The sequence below is a fragment of the Pipistrellus kuhlii genome, unplaced genomic scaffold, assembly GCF_014108245.1.
Source record: "Pipistrellus kuhlii isolate mPipKuh1 unplaced genomic scaffold, mPipKuh1.p scaffold_m20_p_1, whole genome shotgun sequence".
In the NCBI taxonomy this organism is placed as follows: Eukaryota; Metazoa; Chordata; class Mammalia; order Chiroptera; family Vespertilionidae; genus Pipistrellus; species Pipistrellus kuhlii.
In genome coordinates this window covers 186,738,653-186,745,483 of record NW_023425404.1, presented here as the reverse complement: position 1 = coordinate 186,745,483, position 6,831 = coordinate 186,738,653, and positions in this window count along the sequence as shown.

The window sequence follows — 6,831 nt, the reverse complement described above, 5'->3', positions numbered from 1 at the left end:
GATCCAGGCTGTCTAACTCTCAAGCCCATTAGTTTTTTGCTGGGGTCAGCTTTTAGCTGTGAGTTTCTGTACCAACAGACTTCTTTAGATTTTTTAGATCAAGTGAAGATGGATATTTTGAAGGGGAAAACACCCCACAGGGCAGCCCAAAGCCATAACAAGAAGGTATCTCCAAAGGGCCAGCAGGGAGGAAGTCCCCAAAGTGCTACAGACTTAGGGGCAGCTCAGCTCCATCTCCTCCATCTCTTTACCAAGAATGAATGAACCCTCCCAGGCTGTCCTGCTTTGAAACAAGATAGGAGTCTCCACTCCATAGAAAGAAAAAAAAGAAGGAACAAGTCACAAGTCATCTGTTGAGACAAAAAGGACATCACTTTGTTGCATGAAGCCTTTCTTCTAATGAAGCTTTGCATTTGTAAAGTTGGGCTTGGGCAAAGGAGGAAGAGGTGGTTGCCTAAATAGGGTTTCCTAAATAAGATGCCACAGAAAGACACAGCTCCCCTCTCAAAAAAGAAGTATTTATCTACTGACATCCTGCTATTCATGATTATGCTTTTGTACTTAGCTTGTATCCATTTGGTCTTTCTCTTTCCAAATGCAACTATACCTTTGATTGGTAAGAAATTAAATTCCTGTCCCCAATGGTGGCTAAGTTCCTCAGATCCCTTCCCACATGGCCAGAGACATAGGCATGTGGAAGTACTTAGGAGGAATGAGGGGTGAAAGGGTGACAGAGGGCCCTGAAAAACACCTTGCGGGAAAGAAAACAAAAATCAAAATTCCACCAAAGAGAAGCCCTTTGATTTGACTTTTCATGAGAAAGATAGATACATGGCAGTTACTATGTTCTATGTTAGGTGCTATCATGAACTCCAGATTATAGCACTGAGCTCAGAGAGGTTAAATGACTTGCCCAAGATCACACAGCTAATAAGGGGCAGAGTTGAGATGTGAACACATTTTTTTCCAAATCCCATAATATTGCCTCTAAACCCTCTGCCTCTGTCTATTGAATTACCAGCTCTTGAAACTCAAATACCACCATGGGTCTCTATTAATAACCCAGAATTTGTGCTCAGCCATCCCTTTGCGGATCAGTGTGTTTACAAACTTTTCCCCTTGTATGTATTCCTCTTCTCCCCACACTTCAAATGCAGTCATGAGGATAAAATATGTGATTCTGTTTCTCTCCATAATTTCCGTCTCGGAAGGCAATGGCCACAATCCGAAGCAGCAGGGGTTGCACTGAAGCTTACAGGAAAGCAAAACTATTAAACCACAGTCCATCCCTCTTCAACAACTCTGCTCTGACTTCCATGGAAACAATGCTCCCTGTTATAGCAGCAGTCCCCTGAGATTCATCCGGCAGCCAAGAGCAAACTACCTGAACCAATCCAGGCCTTCTCTCCCTCCTTACTGAGTCCCTGCATGCAAGCCTATCTCAGTGGGAAAATATCCGCTACAAAAAGGGAAGGAATAAATGGCACCTATAATTGCCCAAGCAGTCAGGGCCCAGAGACCTAAAGTCCTGAACTGGGGACATGGCTATTGCCACCACAGGAAAGTTACCCAAAGCTAAAGGTGTTTACTCTCAGCGGGAAAGATATGGAGTTGTCTCTTCTGCAGCCTTGCTCTTTTTTTTCTCAGAGCTACCACTTTCCAGCTAAAAATGCCTAAAACAAGGGTGGGCAAAAGTAGGTTTGCAGTTGCACTGTGACATTCTTTGAGTTGATAAAGCTATTATAACCATCAAAACCTACATGTCTTTTGCCATATGAACAACTGTAAACCTACTTTTGCCCACCCCTGTATTTACTTTCCCAATCCTCCTTAATTTAGGAGATTGGTATATGTCTTAACCATGTCGATAGGAATCTGAGAAGAGCATCGCAGGTATCTCCTGTGAAAAGTTGTCATCAGAATAAAAAGAGATGCCCCAGAAGTAAGTTTCCTTCTTGCTCTTGGGTTTGAATGTATACGGCCCAAGCAGCCATCTTATGATCGATCATAAAGGGAAAGCCCGAGGTACAGCCAGTGCACAGAGCACAGAGAGAACCTGGGCCTGAATGACATCACTGAATCTCTGATCCAATTCCAGAATCATTTTGCCTCCAGATTTCTCATGTATTAGGTAGCTATTGCTATGTAACAAATTACCCCAAAGTTCAGCAGCTTAAAATAACAAACATCATTTCACAAAAGTGGGTCAGGAATCCGAGGTTGCTATAGGTGAAAGAGTCTGACTTATAGTCTTTCACATGGCTACCATCAAGGGCTGCAGTCGCCTTAAGGCTCAACAGAGGGAGGAGCTACCCCAAACTCACTCATGTGGGCATGTGCAGGCCTCAGACCCTCTGAGGTCACTGGCACAGGCCACCTCAAAAGGCTGCCTTGCAACAGGGCAGGGATTCCCCCAGAGTAAGCAATACAAGAGAGACTACAGGAGAATACCCAACATGGAAGCCACAGTCTTTTTTATAACCTAATATTAGAAGTGACACCTTGTTACTTGCTACTATATTCTATTCTTTTAATGCACAGGTTCTAAACCTTAAAACCACTGACATTTCAGGTCGGATAATTCTTTGCTGTGGGGATGTGCACTATAGGATGTGTAGCAACATACCTGGCCTCTGTCTACTAGATGCCAGTAATACCACCGCCACCCTCAGTTGTAAGAAAATAAGAAGTCACAAGACATTGTCAATGTCCTTGGTGAATAATCACCCTGAGTTGAGTGACAAAATCTAGCCCACACCAAGGGGAGAGGATTACACAAAGGCATAAATACCAAGAAGCAAGGACCACTGGGAACCATCTTTGAGCCTGCATACTTGCTTAATAAGATAATCAACTTCTTTAATATTTAAGCCATTAAATGTTGATCTTTTGATTATTTGAAGCCAACATCTCCCTAACTGAAACAAAGGGACCAGATGCTTTATTTCACCTCCTACTACAATTACTTTTCGCATCTCTCAAGAGTGCTAAATAAAAGTCCAGCAACGCACCAGGCTTTCCAATGAAATGACTCAGCACTTGCGTCCTAAGAAAGAACCAATAGCATCCATTCCAGATCAATAAAGTGCTCAACACACAAACACACACACACACACACACACAGAGAGAGAGAGAGAGAGAGAGAGAGAGAGAGAGAGAGAGAGAGAGAGACAGAGAGAGAGAGAGACAGAGAGAGAGTTTCTAAAGCAAAGAAATTAACTGCCCCCATCTTGTGCATTTTCATTGAATGGTGCCAACACAAAAGTCAGAATCTTTGGGGCAGCAATTTAAAAACTCTACTTCAAAAAGAGAATAACCAGTTATAGTCTTTAAGCATTTAGCAAATGTCACATGCTCAGAAAAAGTCTGCTCCTGACCTGACTGGGTATACAGTTGAATGGAAAAGACTTATCTACCATTCAGAAGACTTTAAAAGTTGACCATCTAGCAAAGATCCTCTAGCACCTTCTCTCATATGTGTGCCTGTTCACCATACACATACCCCCACTTCTTCAGATTGCCCTCCAAGTGAAATACTCTTTATTTAACTTGGATTCTTCTGCAACCCATTCCAGTTCTCTGGCTAACCTGCCCCAAACCTGAACTATAGGAGCTCATTAAGTTTACAAACAACCCTTTCATTGGTCAGATCTTTTAGGAGCTGACCACTCTGTACAGTCTCCCAGAGGCAAAGAACTCCCTTCTACCTTATGATGACCTCAGCTGGGTTTCTCAGCCCCCCAGGCTTTCAACACCTGGTCCTGGGGAAGGAACATATGGTGATTTTTGTTCAAAAACTAAGGGTCTTTTTATTGGCCTAACTCATCCCTTCACGGAGCTCCCTCAGGAGATTACAAAGTCTATAACAGGCATCCAAAACCAATTATCAACTAAGGGGCAACAGTCCCAGGAATAACTATGGAGTTCAAGATAAAAGGCTCAAAATGAAAGCTATTTCCAACACAAATATCTCTTAGAATGGTAGGAATAAACCTTGAGGGGAAATAACATTATCATAAAACGTGTTTTATGACACTGTAATGATTAATGGCATTTCACACTAATAAAGTTGACAGGAAGAGGATGCAAAAGACTAACGAAACTGCAAATACAAATTTCCTTTTAATATCACCAGCATTTTTCTACAAGAACGAGACATGCACCAACAGGATAATAGCATCAGCTATTTTAAAAGTCCAAAATAAATAAATAAAGAGTGGCAGACATCAACAATACAACCAAGTGAATGTTAAGTCTCATTTGATGAATTCCTCCAGTGAGATTAGTAAAACTATTTATCCCTCTTTTCAGTACCCAGTCTGGTCTGCTGACCAAGACTTGCACCTGGATGACATGGAATCTTACTGTTGGAAGAGTCCCACCTACCCATTACTTTGCTTCATTTCAGCAAAGCCACACCATACATCTTTCTTTTCCTTCCCTGCCATCAAGAATTGAGCTCTTCCATTAACAGTGGCCCCTCCACTGCTGCTCTCTGTCCCATCTCTTCCAGCCACGTGGGCTTTTCCTTTTCTTTACCTAGCCAACTTCTTATTCTTTGTTCTATATTTCCCCTCCCAAAAATTTGCCTCCATGTAGAATATAACTTCACAGGGTCATGTTTGTTAAATGCTACTTTATGTTGCTTCCTTTTCTCTCTAACTCATGGGATGAGTGGTCTATGTTCATTTTCTCACCAGACATTTCCTCAATCTGGGGAGGAATTTGATAGCCAGCATCCATTGTAGTACTTGGGGAGAATGACCACAGGGAAGTCATCAGTAGTATCTTTCCAGACAAATCCAGAGGTCTTTTTTCTTATTCTGCTTAATTTTCCAGGGACCTTGACATTGATCACTGCTACCAGCCACTCTGAATTTTCTCCCACTTCTCTCACTTTCTTCCTCACTTCTCCTTTCTGCTTCCATTGGTCAATATCCTGCATAACTTGTTCTTCAGCCTCATTCCTTCTTCTTACATTAGCCTCTCTAAGCCTCCATTTCCTCATGTATAACAGGGAAATTTTTATAGTATCTATCTTGGTGAGTTGTTTTAAGAAATAAACAACTAAATAATCCAAATAAAGTGCTGAGCACGGTGCCATCCCAGAGGCAATGTAATTTATGAACATCATTTCCTTGAGCACCCATTTTGGTCTCCAACTTGGGATGTAAGTACCAGGCAGGCAGGGACTTTGTTTTTTCACTCCTATATCTCTGGCTCAGAGAGGCAAGCCTGCACAGATTAGACACTGAGAAACTATATTTTGAACCAATGAAAAGAAAGAACATTTCAATTAATGACTCAGTGCTGGTAATTCCAAAATACACCCCCTATTTCTGGCTCTATTTGATTTTGATTTTAAGATCCATTTCATATGACATTCGAGTCACAGTCTGCATAAAATTGAATTTAGTGTCTCTTCTCTTACTGATTCCTCTTTACAAAGTGCTCATTTTTATTAATTTGAAACAACCATTTTCACCATATCCTACAGGCAAAATCTTGGTTCACATTTTACTCTCTCCTGCCCTCTACTACACCCCTACTTTCCTGAACTCCACACATCCTTCCTCTCTGCTGTCACTGTAATCCAGGTCTTGATCCCACTTTCTGCCTCTCAGACCATCACTGTAGCCTCCTGAGAGGTTTTCCCATCTCCATCTCCCTAAAGTATCCCACGCAAAAGCCAGCTGAATCCTCTGGAAATGGGTGCCTAGTATTATCTAGTATTATTCTCTTATTCAAGAAGTTTGCCTCCTTCACATTTTATAACAAGTCCAAACCCCTGAGCCTGATAAAACTGCCTATTTAAAACTCTATACCCCCTCTTTCTCTATCTCTTTGTCCCTCTCCTCTTCTCTCTCTCTCTCTCTCTCTCTCTCTCTCTCTCTCTCTCTCTGTCTCTCACACACACACACACACACACACACACACACACACAATATCTCTCTCTCAATATCTCTTAATGACACAGCAAATGAACTTCTTTCCCTCATTTCCCCCACCTTGGTTTTATAGTGGACAAGAGGGCATGTGCACCAATTCTATGTAATGCAAGTACCATGTAAGTGGTAAAAAGTGGTCCTTGAATTTGAACTAGGATGGCATTAAACATTAAACAAGATCCATGGTTGCATTCATTTGGGTTGCATTCATTTCTGTCAGTCATGATGCTGAGCCCCACACACATCCTACCACTTTTAATCTCACAAAAACATCAGGAGATAGGGAGCTTGATCCCCAAGTATAAGAATCCTGACACTCAGAAAACCAACCAAACACACAGCTACCAAAGCAGTCACTTTTATACCAGGTCCAGCTAATCCCAAAGCCTGCACTCTGGACCAGCCTGAACATTAAAGCTGAACTCAGGGGCTGGGGTTCCTAGGATGGGGGACAGGAGACTTGAAGAATAAATTAATCAAAAGAGAAAAGGAGCAGGAAGTCCGAGGGAAACATCTGGTATGAAATCAGTGAAGAGTGAAAGAGTTGGAGACAGAATTCATTGGAAAATGTGGGAAATGAAGACATAAGTGAATTTGAGGAGAAAATGGTGAGAACAGAGAAAAGAAAATAACTAGCACTCCTGTGGACACAGAACAATAGGGTTTTCACTTTGGATGCGGGGCAGCAGGGAGCACAGAAAATGGGGGAGAGGAGCCTTGCTTCCTCAGATGGGAAGAAGTGGGTGAAGATTAAGAAAGAGAAGGCAGCCCAGCTGGGTTGGCTCAGGGGTTGAGCATCAACCCAGGAACCAAGAGGTCACCAGTTCAATTCCCAGTCAGGACACATGCCAGGGTTTGCGGACTCAATCCCTGGTAGCGGCCA